Raw genomic sequence first — 17,621 nt, 5'->3', positions numbered from 1 at the left:
TGATTGATTTGGGCTTCAATCTTGATGTAGCTTGTATACCTTCACGAGCATGTGCTGGTGTCCACTCTCGTGAGCTAAGGCTACATCAGTCTTACTCACTTTGCAGACACTGCACTGCGTTTTTCAGGCAGAAATCTATGTTCTTATGAGCGGAGTACATTCAGCACTTCAACAGCACGTAATGGGCAAAGTCATATAATTCTGTTCAGATAGCCAGGTTGCCAAAAGCACTTGCTTCGCCCAACTCTAGGTCAAAGTTAGTTATCGCTTGTCGAACTCAAATCGAGGAGTTGAATTCAGCAAATGCTGTTCACCTTGTATGGGTACCTGGCCATTCTTCCATCGCTAGAAATCACATTGGCCCTGAGCCAGCTATTCTGACATCGAAGTGTTGGGTTAAGCTTCAGATTGACACCTGGGCTGCCGCTCAGCACAAACAATATTGGAATAGTATTGTACTGAGCCATCTCCAGGGGTCCGAGCAAAATTGCAGCACGCTGGTCAAAGCATTGACTGGCCATTGCCGACTCAACTATCACGTGGCGAATATTCAGCAAGCTGATTGATTGGCTTGTGATAGCTGTGTATCCGATTATGGAACTTCGTATCATTTGATATGTAACTGTCCTGTGTTTGCACAACTGCGTTTCCGAGTACTCGGTACACACTTATTAAATGAAACTGACTTCAGAAACCCAGAATTTACAGGATGTTCTGTTGTTCTTGACCCGCTGTGGTAAACAGCTACAGGCTCGCTTTACGCTTTATGCGTTATCACAGTGCCCTTTTCAGGGCGCTGTGTGAACCCGTTGTGGTACGCTTATGCGTGTATGACGATCCTATTCCTTTACCTGTTCTGCTCCCTATCCTATCCTATTTTCATTCCCTTCTCCCGCAGGTAAATGATGAATAGGCTCGTGTTCATGACGATGGCACAAATTTTCCAAATGGAGGAGAACGTGCCTCTGTGTGTGTGATTCTTAATTTCTTCTGAGATTCATAATAGGTTCTATTTGAGATTCCTCCAGTGACTCCTGTTGGATGAGAACCAGAAAGAACTTAAAGGAAATTTCCTTAAAGAAATCATGTAGGAAATTCATAAAAAACTAGTGAAGGAATTTCGTAAAATACTAGCTGTTGACATTTTGATGATAACCTTAAAAGACGTGTCACACACCTATAAGTATTTCAATTATAGGTTGAATTTCACGGAAACATGGTTATATTGCGCATTTCCCACATGCTTGACTTCTTTTGCAGCTAACATAAGTGTGGGATCATGGATAAAACTGCGATTTCGCATCGAATCATATCGGTGTCTTCTGCGCACTTATTCATTTTAAGATTCTGAATAAGCTTGTCACTAGTCAATACCTCAACTAAATGTTGTCAAATTTGCTGAGAATATGCTATGATTGTGATTTTCAAAACTGATGTTTATTTGCTTAATTTATAACTCGTTACAGATGCGCCGCACCGTAAGGGACTACCACGTAGATGAAATTTGGTCATTTCAGACCCCCCCCCCCCCGCCCCTCACCCCTCGTACACTTTTGTCCATACAAAAATTTTAAAATTTGTATGGAGCATATATGCTATAGACTTTGGTCAGACCCCCTTCCCCTAAAAAGTCTACGTGGCTTATGAACTGTCCCTAAGACAACATTGTCGTTTAGAAGATAATCCTTCACAAATAGCGTAAAATCTTCAAATTGTTTAAACATTCGATTCCCTCCATGAAACATGTTCAAGTTTTTAGAGAGGAAGCTGGAGTAGCATCCCAAGTAACCAAAAGTTCCGCTTCCCATGACAAAATGCTCTTTCAAGTTCCGCGAAGTTCAGATAAAGTTCCAAATGGAACTTTTTGGCTGCTTAAGAGGCTAACGATGAGCCTTGCTGGAACTTCGGTCACAAGTTCTGGGAAGGCTCATTGCTAGCCTCTTAAGCAGCCAGAAAGTTCCATTCGGAACTTTATCTGAACTTCGCGGAACTTTAAAACTGCTTAAGATGCTACGCGGAACTTTGTCGGAACTTTCAAGTTCTTAGAAGTTCAGTTCAGTAGCATTGTGTTTCAATGAGGATTACATTTATTTCTTTTACAGAAAACAACTTTTTAAGCATACACGAATAAAAGACAAATATGAATGTATCAAATCAATGAATACTAGCTTAAGCAAAAAAAAAATTCCGCCCATCGGATTCGAACCGACAGTCACTGCGTGAGAACCCCATGCTCTACCACAGTACTACACTGTGATTGAGTGGACAGCAGGTAAAGTCTGACTTGAATCGATTTTCTGTCGGCAGCTAGTTTTGCACATTTGTACAGTAGTGAAGTTGGCTTGACTTTGTCAAGTGTCTTCAGCAGCGCAACGGTAAGTCGGCAGGTTATCACGCAGGAGGATCCAGTTCAAATCTACATAGCAGCGACATGTGTGAAAATTTAATTGTCAGAAGCAATTTCCAGACGTGAATCACAAACCCACCAACAGGGTTGTGATTCTGAAACACATTTTTGTTTCTGCATGAATTTTGTCAAAGTTCTGTCAGAAGCTGCTTAAGGCTATCCAGCGTGCTTATGTGAACTTTCAAGTTCCAAAATTACTTAAATATGAAGCTGCTTAGAAGGCTAATAAGCAACCTCGAACAAGCTGCTTAGCTTATAAAGTACCCTTTTATCTGAAGTTTTGGTTACTTGGGATATCTTTCGTGATTTCGGATGCCATTTTGCTGAATATTTGTATTTGTTATTAACGGTTTCAGACACACCGTGATGCGTTACGCCTACACAGGGTCAAATATTTGACAAAGAATAAATTAAAGATCAAACATCTGTTTGACACTAATGAAAATGCGATCGAGTCTAACAAGATGTTCGAGCATTGGTTTCTTTTTGGACAAATATCTGACCCTGTGTACTGGGATCTTAAGACTTCCTTTCTTGCAGATAAAATGAACAGTGCGCGATCACTTATGTTAAGTAGTCAAAGATCTGTACTACTTAAGTACATGTAGTACATCAAACTGGAGTCATACAGTCGATGCAGCAAATCTGTTCAGACTACATTACTACAAGTTCCTTAGTATTAATTTATTCACAAGCTTTCTACAACCCTGAAATAAACTCATTGCAATCTCCGTTTACAAATTGCTTCTGAGAATAACGTAGTAATACTAGCACACCGACAGCCCAACTATCTCTTCCATAGAGTCATCATCACTCGCTTGTCGAGTGCAAGCAAATCCTTCTGCAAACAGTTCCCATTTCAGCGCCCGCCATAATCACCCTTTGGAGCCCACATTGAAACGAGATACCAACGCGGTAGAGCAGCTTTCCCCCGCGGGTTCCGCGTCTACCAAACCAACCTCAGAATCGGGATATACCTTTGGGGGGAGAAAATATGTCAACCGCAATCCCTCACTCATCTGCACAGCACACAAAGCCTATAGCTGCCCGGTTTGCTAAACCGACACAAGCCTCAAGAATGCGTGCATCAGAAGAGAACCCATTGGTCGCGTTGCTGTTTGTGTGCATTTGCGTAAGCTTATACGGCGGCGGCGTTGGAGTGCGCTGATGGTACCTTCTCCTCTCGTGAATACTGTGCACATTTTTTGCATAATTCAGTGGTCAAAACTCGGTTTTACTTTGACCATATGACTAGTGATGTCAATTAGGCTAGAACAAGGACCCAACCATTGAAAAACAGACTTGTCTTACATAAACTAGTTTGAAACAAAAGAAAAAGCTGGCAGGAAACCAATACGCAAGCACAGACAAAGAGACGTAACAATTTAAAAAAAATCTATCCAAATTATAGTCCAGGCACAGACAAACAGACGTAACACTTGCGAAATTTCCATCGACCACGCTTTTAACGATCATTTTAAATTTTCGTAGTTGTGGCTTTCACAACCAGTGGCGCGCGCATCGTTTTTCTATGCGTTTGACGTTTCACACTAGCGCCTTCTTTTGACGATATTGCACAACACAGTGATTCGTGCAACTTTTCCACCAGGTGATGGTAGTGTGAACTGGGCGATGGATTTCCATGAAAATCGTTCAAGGTGTTACGTCTGTTTGTCTGTGGTCCAGGAGCGTTAAATCGATGTACGATGGGAAAGGTCAGAGTGTTACGTCTGTTTGTCTGGATGTGCATTTTACAACTATTTGAATTTTAAATAGGCGTTGAATCAGTTTTTGACAAAATGTTTACCATGATAACGTAAAAGGGCGTGACATATGAAGTTGTTGCTGGGAACTGTCTTCTCGCTTGAAACCGAAAGAAACCCACTGTCATGCGATAGCGGCAAGACGGCCAGCAGCAGTAGGTATCTAATGCCACCCGCACATCAGCTTCCAATGCAATGTCAGACAGCCTATATGCCATTGTCGCTCCCCGTCATAACTGGATGTTTTAATTATATTTTTCTTTTCATCCAAGAGCAGAAGAGAAGAGACAGACCTTCTGACATCGCGGCAGCATAGGCCACCATCAACATCATCATCATCATCAGCAAAGTCATTATCCTAGGCTTGTCACTTGTTATCCCCTGCATTTGAAAGCGCGACAGTGACAGTGGCATGGCATAAGCTCTTTCGAACTTCAGAGAGCAAGTGGCTCTGGGCACTTGGCGGAGGCGGTTTTGTGTGAAAGGATCAAACCATTCAGCGAAGTCAGTGTCTGGTTGTGAAACTGATATGTCATCTTCCATCATCGGGCAGAGTGAGATGGTTGGCAGATTATAAGGTACCTATCTTCTATATGGTTGTCATGCTAGCTCTAAAATTATGTGACAACAGTCAATACTACGGTGTAAATGGTCCCAGCTTGTAAGAAGCTAAAACGGGTTGTCTCGTGGTCTACGACTTTACCGTTACATGACTGATGTGTCACATTGTTGATTGCTCTGCCCATAAGAACAGGTGGCTGCGCAGCAGCTTGCTCCATCATTGACTTTGTGTCCTCTTCATCTAAAATCAGTAAGGACGTCAAGAGGACCCTTATTAGACTTCTCTAGTCAGACAATGGCGGCCAAGCAAGACCATAATAAACTCATTGCAACTGCAGCAGCGCCAGAGCAGAACCCGTACAATCATCGAAGGTTCCGAAGTATACGCAGACGGAGTTCTTCGCTTTCGCGAGTAGCCCCAAAAGTTTGGCGGATGTTATTGCTTACGACAAGCAATCTCAGAAACGTGTGAGGCAGCCGTCAGGTAAGAAGTAAAGCAGCAGGGACTAAAGTCCTGCGGCCTGACGAACCCCCCCCCCCCCTCCTCGCTAGCGAGTCAGCCGCGTAGTGGCCGGCTAAGAATAGGGCTACTAACCCCAATTCAAGATATGTGCGACCCGTGCCGAGAAATGAGTGATCGATGGGGGTGAAAAAGATGCTCGATCTTTAACGGAGCCTGTGGGGTTCCTGGGCACCCCCCACAGTAAGCTGTCCCTTACCGCGTTAATGCAGGGCTTTTGCGTGGAGGACCTTCTTTCCCGTGCTATTCATGGGATTAAAACATGAATATCAAAAACAAAAATAGTCAAAACTCAAGTGCAGGAAGTGGTGCGATCAACCCCTTCGCAAGAAGCGAGTTGATGAGGTCTCCGACAAGAAGAAGTGAGGAGTCAGGCACTGGGAGCTGCGTACGCGTGCGAGCTCCAGTCCACTTCCCGGCAAGCCAGCCGGTGGAGATAATGGACGGAGCGTGGCTGCTGAGGGCCGTCAGCCAAGAAAATAAAGGACGGTCCGTAATAGAGGTGGCTGAGTAGCAGCTTGGCAAAATCATCGACTTTGCGTCCACTAAGTCGAATATAAGCAAGGACCTGAAAACGGCCTTGTTTCGACTTAGGGTGTCGATCGATGAAGCCAAGCAGGAGTACGCGGTACTCACGTTGCTGACTGCTGCATCAGCAGAACCTGTGAAGGTGAAAGTGCCAAAGATTACCCAAACGGAGGCCTTCTTCTTCGTAGGTAGGTAGTCCGAGGAAAGTGGATGCGACTGCTCGCGACAAACGGGATAAGCACTCGCAGAAGCGGGCGAGGTAGCCGTCAGGTGAGCTGTCTGGTGGCGCTCACAAAGCCAGGCACATAATTACTCCGAAGGTCGGCAATAATGCCGGAATGTCGGACCCCAGCCAGGGTTCCCGGAAAGCTGGTAAGGGTGGGCCTGAAAAGGTTGGCCCATCCCGGAACGATGGGAACAAGAGGTTGCCACAGTTGGTGGGCCTCAGCAGCCACAGAGTAGGGTGAACCAAGGCGAGGACCCTCCTTGGATTAAGGTCGAGCGGAAGAAGAAGAGAACAAAGCCACAGGTAGAAGTACTAGGAACGCCAAACGCCAAATGCCAAGCGCGAGAAAGGTGACGCGCTCGTAATCAAGACCGAACAGTCGAAGTACTCGGACGTCTACGCTGGAGGTCTACAGCGAATCGATCAAAGAGGTGAATTTGACTGCTGCCACTCGCGCAGTTGTGGAGCAGTGGATGAGATCAAGGAAGTTAGAATTGGCACACGAAAGTCGGAGCAGCAAGCGGTGATCAGTGTAGGCGATTGCATTATCACTTCGAAACGCTCCGCCTAACAATTGGGGGTGATGATCGACGATAATCTTACCTTCGGTAGCCACGCTGATTATGCCTGCAAATGAGGTGCTTCTGTCGCCTCGTCCATACTTAGATATGGTGGCTCGGGAATATCAAAAGCAACCGTTTTAAGTACTTACAGGCTAATGTACCCTAGGGATGCGAACGCGTATTGTACCGTGTCACACGATGCGCTCTGCGTCATCACTGGTATGATGCCTTTCGGTATCCTTATCGGAGAGGACATAGAGTGCTTCGAAATGCGCGATTCAAAAGGCATACGTAGGACTGTCAGGTTGGCCTCCATGGTCAAATGGCTGCGCGTGTGAGACAGTTCCATCAATGAAAGGTGGACCCGCGTCCCGCAGGTTGATCCCGATTGGGTTAACAGGCGCCATTGAGAAGTAACATTCCACCTGACCCAGGTCCTTTCGGACCATGGTTGCTTCCGAAAATATCTACATCATTTCGGTCATGCGGGTTCTCCCGAATGTTCGGTTTGTACTGGTTTAAAGGAAACGGCAGAACACGTTTTTTTTTCGTGTGCCCGAATTTACGCACAGTGCGTGACCCCATGCTTGCCACGTGTGGAGAGGACTCAACTCCGTACAATCTTGTCCAGAGGATGTGTTGGGATGAATTTGGCTGGAATGCCGTTTCAACGGCTATCACCCACATCGTCTTGGAGCTGCAGAGCTACCAGGTCCTACCGGGGCCCTGCGATCGAAACAGCGATGAAGTGGCCGCGTAGAGAACATCCTGGTAGCGTTGCTGTCGTGGCGTCGGTCTTCTGGGTTGCATCCGAGTCCTCATTTGGAAAGGGGTCCCCGGTAAGGGCCGGTGCAGGTCGAGGCCCCACTGTCAGCAACTCCTTTTGGTGCTAGCTGATAGCGCCTGAGCTTTCAGCAGGTTAAATCGAGACCCAGAAAAATTGGGCACGGGCGTGGTGGTTGCCAACCTTCCGAGGACAAAGGGAGTGGTAAGAACCACTCCGGAAACTGACTAAGTGTTGGCATGTTACCTTAGTGGACTAACCAAAGCGGGTCTACACGCTTTGTTGCTGCAGCTAACCTTGAGGGTGCGATGTGCACTAGCTCCTCTCCGAAGCAATGCTTTCTTGATGGTTCCGGAGAGATGAAGAGCTTGACGGCCATGAGAATGTTGTCTTCCCGCATAACAAATTACAATTTGCCTTAATCTCCACACAATAAATATCTTGTATGTGTTAATGTTAATATACCACACACAGTTGTTTTCATGTTCAACAATATGAAGGTCTGTGCATTCGACTGTATTCAATGGTTTAATTAACCCATAGCAAGTGGTAACAATGTATTATATTGTGCAGTTATTGTTAAGTTATATGAGGATGAATATTTGCGAGAAATGGTTGAAAAATAGAACCACAGTTTGTCAAATGGTTTACATTCATATTGGCACAACACACTGACACATGTGCATTCAACTACATTTTACTAATGTTGCACAATATGACAAACAGTTTCGTACATTAGTATTTGTGATCGATTGAAACTTGACCAGAGGATCTACTCAACTACTTGCAGCTTGACATTTTGCAATAAAAAAAAGAAAAAAAAAAGTAATTTGTTTGGTCGCTGGTGTTTAAATGCAGTTTCGGAAAATCCGTTCCGGGATACATCTGAAACGGCAGATTTTATGCATTTCGGTGAGTATTCTACTAAGGGTTCAATGCCTGGCCACAGGTTTGGCGTCAGAAAGTGAGTTTTTTAAACAAACCATCGATCTTTTCTCTTCGCAGTTGTGCACGGATTTTACCCAGAGCTCGACCCAGAGGCATTCCCCGACAGATCCAGCCCAGTAACTCCCAATACCGATGACCTGCGGCAGCTTTAACCTCAGCATTGTTGAAAACCTCCGGTAGAACTAAAGGAGAAGAAGAGCGATGTCGTTTAGCAAAATGTTCATGTGAGTTGCAATCGATACCAGCGGATGGTGATCCGCACTGACGAATACGCATTGTTTTTGTGTTGTAGACATGGTTCCGATTCTCGTCGCTCAACGGCCGGCAGGGAAAAGTGAACAAAATGTGGCTCACTGCCGGCATTCGTTGGAGCCGCAACAATTGGTGGAGGAATTGCATCTAGTAGGATGGGAGTGGCTGCTGGGCATGAGTCTTGGAATAGATGGTAAATAGTTGATGAATAAAAAATCTACAGAAAAGAAAACACAACCGCCTTTTTATTTCTAAGCGGTTGAAATGCAGCAGAACCATATGTCATAGGCTTAAAATACCATGAAATACCATTAATCAATAATATCACATACAGTGCTCGTTTTCTCCCAGATTTATTGTGGAACTGTTGTCCAACCATTTGCTATGCAGTGAATGGTCTGAAAAACTGGATAATATATTGACCGTATCCTTTACTGTATTGCGAAAAATTTGTTCGAGAAAACGAGCGATTTTTTATGGTAACCTATCTTAACCGCCTATTCAACAAACTGTAATTTGGCGGATTACCATTTGTCAAACTGGCAAATCTGTACATAGAATAGTTGTCTTACTGTTATCTTGGACAGCCTGAGGAATGGTTACATGACAATTGCTAATAGTCATCCACAGTATGAGAAACGTTGCATTTACAGTTTGTGATTATGTGGGTTGTGGGTCGAGGAAATAGTAGTCCAGGCTTCTGATTTTGTTGTAGAATACGATGCCTAACGCCATATTACCTGAACCTCCCTTTTTAGGTGTCTGTTGAGCTGATTAAAAAAAAATCAGAAAAATATTACTAAACCCTACCAATTTACCGTCAACCTCAAACCTATGAATTCTCTTGCCCTACGCCTTCCTCAGGCCTTTGAAACGAAATCATTTTATTCCAATCAAAAACCGAAACAGGCTGTCAATCATACCTGCACAGTTTCGAACACATGTGTTGAAACAAAATCACATTGCCATACTCAATCCTTACAACCTCTCTCCCATATCAACTACATCCAAGTATACATAAGCATGTTTATATCAAACATAAACAAATCGATTCGACAAAACTGTGACAAACGAGTTTTCCCCGTCGCCAGCAGATAGAAGCTGAAACCATTTCAGTGCAGTGCAGTGCACAGATTAGTAGCTATACAGTTGAGTCTCCTACTACGCCTTATCAACCGAATTACGCTCATCAAAATTTCTCGGTTGTATTTCTACCAAATAAGATACCTATGTGTTTGCAATTATTCAGCCCGTTACGCCATAACTACACCCAAAACCATCAGGTCAAACGGATGCAATAGATCGAAGAAATTGTGGTGCGCATACTGTTCGTGGCAGGGCTCAGTAGGAAACTTAACTGTTAGGTATGCATACCTCACTGCCATTTCCGTGTCATTGCATCATCGTTTGATCCTTCAACATGCGAGCTGAATAAGTGGTTGGGATGGAATGCATACGTAACTACAGCTGGAATAGTACAAAAATCTTCATTACAGCGGTTTTTCTGTGGTAAAAACTGAATGAAATCATGTTTTTTTTCAGAGCTTTTCTACATTGTTGTTTGTGAAAAAAAGATGTCTATATCAGCTCGATTAACATATTTAAAAAATGCATAATATTTTTGAATTTTCATGACTTATTCTAATAACGTATGCCCAAACACGAAAAGCAATTGAAAACGATATCATATTCGGGTCATTTATATGCATCACCAAGATTGTTGGTAAGCACTTGTGGCCCTTATCCACGTGTAGTGAAATGGCTCACTGTGTAGGCTGCACCCACGCAACAACCAATTGTAATGGTGAAACACTAAACTAGGCAACTAACTTTTATCTCTGCGGGAAATGACCGGTTTGGGTCGTTGTTTCCGGACCTGCTGCAATGTCAATCTACCTACCTACATAACGATTCGATGTCGGTATTTGCGGTTGACATTCCAGGAGCCGTATGGTCAGTAGTAGCGGCTGTTTTTCTGTACCCTTTTGAAATGAATATAAAAACACACCCAACCCACCCACTGACAAAGTGAAATTGAAATGAAAAATTATGCGAAAAAAACAATATCAAGGTCATGGTTTGGGCATAGTTGTGAGCAGGAACATAGATGACCACGCAATCCGTTGTTGTTAGTCCGTGTTTGACCGGAATAATCGAAATTGCACAGAAAACCAATTAATGATGCTTAGGATTAGCGTGCACAATTCGGGAACTCCCAACTGTCAATAACAGCATCGGCTACGTCCTTACGGTTATCCAGGAAGGGAAGGAATATTAGCTAGGCAACCGTTATTATGGAGATCGAAAATCTCTGTATCTCCACGGTTGAAATTAATGAGATTCGTTTTCCTGTTGTGTACGCCGGTTTGATGGGCTTTTTTTTCGATTCCCGCGTTTCAGTTCGAGCGCTCGAGTTGGCTTCGTTTCCCATTTATTGAGTGTGACGGTCTGATTTTTTTTCTCTATTCCCGCATATTTCGCCGGCAATACATATGTAAATTGTTGAGCTCGTTCCATGCTATTATTTTATTGTGAAAGTTTGAAATAATGTTATTCTCCCATGTCACAAAATGATGGGATAATAAGAGTGATAGGATTCTGACCGCGTCGTTTAGGAGCATATACACCGTGTCCAAAAAGTTCTCATACAAAATCAAATTGAATTTATTTCACATCTGTAACTAGGATATTCAAAGTAAATTTATTTATCGAAAGGCCAACTTACACTGATCAATTACAGCATATGTTTTGGAATTAATTGCCCTTTATCCTTCTCTTCTGATCGCTTATGTGTCGTAAGTCCATTTCAGTTGGCACGCACGCCATTTCATTGGTATATCGTCTCATTTTAACGAGTAAAGGTTTAAAGTTGAAACAAATCAGGTTCCTGTCCTCACCATCAGGCTTGTCCGCACTGAGCGCGTGAAAATTCTGCTCTTTTGATTTACACCACCAAAACCATCATATTTATGCATTCTTCCTATCTTACCTGAAGGATGTTTGAATATCCTACATGTCATTTCGAACTGTCAAAAAATCGCACCACAGTGCCGCACTGAGCGCGCAAAGAGAAATTCACTGGGGTGAATTCACCCGGGTGAAATTCTCTTTGCGAGCACAGTGTGGCACTGTGGTGCGATTTTTTGACAGTTCGAAATGACATTTAGGGCCGATTTCTTCACCTCGGCTTAACCGGTAAGCCAGGCTTACCCATACAGTTAAACCTGGCTTAACGCTTAAGCCAGGGTGAAGAAATCGCCCCTTAGGATATTCAAACATTCTTCTATCAGGTAAGATAGGAAGACTGCATAAATATGATGGTTTTGGTGGTGTAAATCAAAAGAGCAGAATTTTCATGCGCTCAGTGCGGACAAGCCTGCTCACCATTGCTAGTAGCAACTATGACCAGAAGAGAAAAAATATTAGACTCTATATTGGTGAAGTACGAAGCCGTTTTATGTTGTACAAAATAAAACGTGAATCAAACAAAAATGTCCATTTATCTGTTTCAATAAAATATGTTGTGCTAAAGAAGCACGGCTGCATATTATCTTGTTGATTCATTTTATTCTCACTCGTGAAATTGCTTTCCAAAATTGACGTTTTATGATGTTTATCTTTAATATAACGGTCATTTTTCAAGGAAATCAGCCCAAGTTGAGCTTACTTGCAAATTTCGTACCATATCTTGACTTAAATTGTATTGTTTTTGCCTTTGTATATCCATCTGGTACAATACATGGGATACAAACTTAAAATTTAACCTTATGGACACTTTTTAGCTACCATAGAATGAAAAACTTTTCGAACATTTTTTTTGCGTGCCGGAGCAAATGCTTTATTGAATCAGTATTATGTGGCCCTTCAATACATGCATTCATTTTGAAAATATGAATAACAGATGAGAAATAAAATAATATTTTCTAAATTTGTATTTTGTTTGAGAACTTATTGGACACGGTGTAATCTGGACCATATCAAGGTGAAGGTCATCAGCGTCCACTTATCAAACACCGCATTTTGCATCGCATTTTCGTGGGAACAAATCAGGAGATGCATAAAACATTTTCAAATTAATTTATTTGATGTCCCTCCAGATTACACAGCGCAACATTTTTTTGTCTCAAGAGCAAACTTATGTGTCTCCGAAGGAATTTGGGCCGCTGAATCCGAATCCGGGCTCAGATTTGCTCTAACGTGTCACAATTTTGAGCTATACCTCAATTTATAGGGCAAAATATGCGATTTTGGGCTTTTTTGACTGCAAGCCATTAACCTTGACATACCCGCACCTCGACATCTCATTTTCAAAATGCTGGCATTTCGTCAATTTTCAGCCGATTTTTTTTTGAAGTCGCCCTCAATCGATCATAATTTGGTGCTAGTCTATTATACTCAAGTGGCCATGCAATATCCGGAACCATTCCGGAGATATTCCGGATTGTACTGGGGTCAGGGGGGGTGCCAAAATGGCAAAAAGTGATTTTTTCGTGGGTTATTGTATTTGATTCATCAATTTTCAGCGTAATTTTTGTTGCGAGCAATGAAACACAACTGCAATAACCAGATTTGTATAAATTGACCGATCCGGACCACCGTGACAGGTTCCGCGGGGGCCTCATTGGGGACACTTTTGGTTTTCAACCAAAACATGTCATGCGACGTATCAAACTCCATGATTTCGAGAGAATGAGACAGAAAAGGTACACTGAAGTATGTATCAACTGATATGGCCGCTCCGGAACACCTGGAACAGGTTCCGTGGGGGCCTCGTTGGGGAAACTTCTATTTTTCAACCAAAACAAGTCGTGCGACGTATCAAACTTCCTGATTTCGAGAGAATGAGACAGAAAAGGTAGACTGAAGTATGTATCAACTGATATGGCCGATCCGGACCACCGTGACAGGTTCCGCGGGGGCCTCATTGGGGACACTTTTGGTTTTCAACCAGAACATGTCATGTGACGTATCAATCTTCATGATTTCGAGAGAATGAGTCAGAAAAGTTACACTGAAGTATGTATCAGCTGATATGGCCGCTCCGGAACACCTGGAACAGGTTCCGCTGGGGCCTCATTGGGGACACTTCTGTTTTTCAACCAAAACAAGTCGTGCGACGTATCAAAATTCATGATTTCAGGAGAATGAGACAGAAAAAGTATACTGAAGTATGTATCAACTGATATGGCCGATCCGGAACACCTGGAACAGGTTCCACGGGGGCCTCGTTGGGGGCACTTCTGTTTTTCAACCAAAACAAGTCGTGCGACGTATCAAACTTCCAGATTTCGAGAGAATGAGACAGAAAAAGTACACTGAAGTATGTATCAACTGATACGGCCGCTTCGGAACACCTGGAACAGGTTCCGCGGGGGCGTCATTGGGGGCACTTCTGTTTTTTCAACCAAAACAAGTCGTGTGACGTATCAAACTTCCTGATTTCGGGAGAATGAGACAGAAAAGGTAGACTGAAGTATGTATCAACTCATATGGCCACTCCGGAACACCTGGAACTGGTTCCGTGGGGGCCTCTTTGGGGACACTTCTGTTTTTCAGCCAAAACAAGTCGTGCGACGTATCAAACTTCCTGATTTCGAGAGAATGAGAGAGAAAAAGTAGACTGAAGTATGTATCAACTGATATGGCCAATCTGGAACACCTGGAACAGGTTCTGCGGGGGCCTCATTAGGGACATTTCTGGTTTTCAACCAAACCATGTCGTGCGACGTATCAAACCTCATGTTTTCAAATGAATAAGCCAGAAATGATAGACTTAAGCCTGTATCACCTAATATGACCATCCGAAACATCTTGCACAGGTTCTGCGGGGGCCTCATTGGAGATACTTCTTGTTTTCAATCGAAACATGTCGTGCGCCGTACCAAACTTCATGATTTAGAATGAATAAAACACTTTGACGGAGTGGAAGGTACAAAATGATGAGAAGACCTCTGGTCTTCCTAGGTTATGCTTCAGGAAATCCTGTACGCATGTGGAATGTCCACGTTACGTCGATCGTCAGCAAGAGATGAACCACGCTTTCCCCTATAGCGAAACAAATATATATAAAGTTGTAAGAAACGTACAGTCATACCACGATTATGGCCACCCTCAATAATGGGTCATTTCCATTTCAATAGCGTAGTGAACTAACTTACTAATAATTGTGATAGAGGGGACAATAATTGTGCAATGACATTACGGTAGAAAGAAAATATTTTAGGAATACAGGTCGGACTCGATTATCCGGAGTCGGGTTCTGGCGCTTCCCATAATAAAATCTCACAAACGTAATGATGTAAGAAGCTGAAATTTTGACTGATCACTAATCAAAGTTGGCTTGACAAACTGTCAAAATTTCAGCTTTATAGAGCATTCCGTTACCCAGATATATGATTGAGAAGTATGTGATTCCGACTCCGGATAATCGAGTCCGACCTGTATTGAAGAATAATCTCGTGCAGATTGTGTTGGCAACAAATTGGGATTGAACAACAAGTATATTGTAGTATTTCATATGTCATTTATCTGCTGTATATTATTTTTTATTTTAATTTTAAACTTGCATGCTGCTACCAAGGTAGGAACAAATAACAGGAGGATATAAAATTTTGCAATTGAAATTGAATACAGTCATGGAGCTATTTGTAATCCTTCCTATACATATTTATTCTATTTCGGAACAAAACGGTTACATTGCTACAAAGGTAGTAAAGTCTTCGAAACTGTTGTTTGCACAAATTGCAAATCAAAAGCCTAAAGATGGCTACTTCGATTGTTATCTGTTGTGTGTTGTTATTTAGATATAGAAGAAGTAAAAAACATATCATAAGTAAAAAGTATTTTTGGAAATAAACATCTAACCTTTTATTTTTTCAAACATATGCCGATTTTTCAGAAAATATACAGCTTGTGTACGTTTTGTGGATTGCTTAATCTAAATTTAAAAGGAATCTATGGGAAGTTTTTTAGAGCGCCCTTTCAAGTCGATACCGAGTCGAGTCTACTTAGTTTTATCTTATTTCTGGCTTATTCATTCGAAATCATGAAGTTTGATATGTTGCACGGCAGGATTTGATTGTAAACCAGAAGTGTCATCAATGACGCCACCGCGGAACCTGTGCTAGATATGCCGAGGTGACCATATTAGTTGACACAGACTTAAGTCTATCATTTTTGGCTCATTCATTCTAAATCATGAAGTTTGGTACGGCGCACGACATGTTTCCATAAAACAAGAAGTATCTCCAATGAGGCCCCCGCAGAACCTGTGCAAGATGTTCCGGATGGTCATATTAGGTGATACAGGCTTAAGTCTATCATTTCTGGCTTATTCATTTGAAAACATGAGGTTTGATACGTCGCACGACATGGTTTGGTTGAAAACCAGAAATGTCCCTAATGAGGCCCCCGCAGAACTTGCTCCAGTTGTTCCGGAGCAGCCATATCAGTTGATACATACTGCAGTCTACCTTTTCTGTCTCATTCTCTCGCAATCATGAAGTTTGATACGTCGTCCGACTTGTTTTGGCTGAAAAACATAAGTGTCCCCAATGAGGCCCCCGCGGAACCTAATACAGGTGTTCCGGAGCGGCCATATCAGTTGATACATACTTCAGTCTACCTTTTCTGTCTCATTCTCTCGAAATCAGGAAGTTTGATACGTCGCACGACCTGTTTTGGTTGAAAAACAGAAGGGTCCCCAATGAGGCCCCCGCGGAACCTGTTCCAGGTGTTCCGGATCGGCCATATCAGTTGATACATACTTCAGTCTGCCTTTTCTGTCTCATTCTCTCGAAATCAGGAAGTTTGATACGTCGCACGACTTGTTTTGGTTGAAAAACAGAACAATGAGGCCCCAGCGGAACCTGTTCCAGGTGTTCCGGAGCGGCCATATCAGCTGATACATACTTCGGTGTAACTTTTCTGACTCATTCTCTCGAAATCATGAAGATTGATACGTCACATGACATGTTTTGGTTGAAAACCAAAAGTGTCCCCAATGAGGCCCCCGCCTGTCACGGTGGTCCGGATCCGTCAACTTATACAAATCTGGTTATTGCAGTTGTGTTTCATTGCTCGCAACAAAAATTACGCTGAAAATTGATGATTCAAATACAATAACCCATGAAATAATCACTTTTTGCCATTTTGGCACCCCCCCTGACCCCAGTACAATCCGGAATATCTCCGGAATGGTTCCGGATATTGCATGGCCACTTGAGTATAATAGACTAGCACCAAATTATGATCGATTGAGGGCGACTTCAAAAAAATCGGCTGAAAATTGACGAAATGCCAGCATTTTGAAAATGAGATGTCGAGGTGCGGGTATGTGAAGGTTAAGCATGGAAATATTTTTTTCAAGCAATCAAAAGGCTAATTGGTCGATTAACATCTAAATTAACGACTAATGCAAAATATTTCGTTTTGCCTAATCAAATTTGATAGATTTAAGCATTTTATGTTAGTATGAAAACTTGCATGCAACTTTTGGAGGGTGACTTGTATGGGACATATCGTACCTAACATAAATCGCTTAAAACTATCAAATTCGATTTGGTAAAACGAAATATTTTGCATGAGTCGTTAATTTAGATGTTAATTGACCAATTAACCTTTTGATTGCTTAAAAATATATTTCCTTGCCTAATGGCTTGCAGTCAAAAAAGCCCAAAATCGCATATTTTGCCCTATAAATTGAGGTATAGCTCAAAATTGTGACGTGCTAGAGCAAATCTGAGCCCGGATTCGGATTCAGCGGCCCGAAATCCTTCGGAGACACATAAGTTTGCTCTTGAGACAGACAAAAAGTTAATTTTTGTTACGCTGTGTTATTCATCGAGAAAATTTGAGACTATTGCAAGGTGTCCATTATGGCGACTATCTTTGTACTCTACCACCCTTGTCCTTAAAATGATTTCGTCATACTAACATCCCTTCCCTTTCTCGATGACCGTAAGGACGTGGCTGGTGCCGTTATTGACTGAATAAAATTCGGAATTCTTGAAGGTACACATTGAGAATGGTAAGCTATTCCCAAGTAGACGTGTGTGCCGCCGTCGCCGA

The 17,621-nt window shown here is 42.6% G+C and overlaps 1 protein-coding gene and 1 long non-coding RNA gene across 2 annotated transcripts in view; one reads left to right on the top strand and one right to left on the bottom strand.

Annotated features, from left to right (window-relative positions):
- The window catches only part of LOC109621537 (proteoglycan Cow), a 626,835-nt gene that overhangs the window by 567,879 nt on the left and 41,335 nt on the right, over positions 1 to 17,621 (bottom strand). The gene's annotated exons all lie outside the window — the stretch shown is intronic.
- On the top strand, positions 7,780 to 10,905 carry LOC134285465 (uncharacterized). Its single transcript, XR_009996394.1, has 3 exons — positions 7,780 to 8,264; positions 8,358 to 8,524; positions 8,593 to 10,905. It is a non-coding gene; the product is annotated as an uncharacterized LOC134285465 (long non-coding RNA).

The sequence above is a fragment of the Aedes albopictus genome, chromosome 1, assembly GCF_035046485.1.
Source record: "Aedes albopictus strain Foshan chromosome 1, AalbF5, whole genome shotgun sequence".
Classification (NCBI taxonomy): domain Eukaryota; kingdom Metazoa; phylum Arthropoda; class Insecta; order Diptera; family Culicidae; genus Aedes; species Aedes albopictus.
The sequence above is the reverse complement of the archived record's forward strand: the minus strand, read 5'-3'. Positions and strand labels throughout refer to the sequence as shown.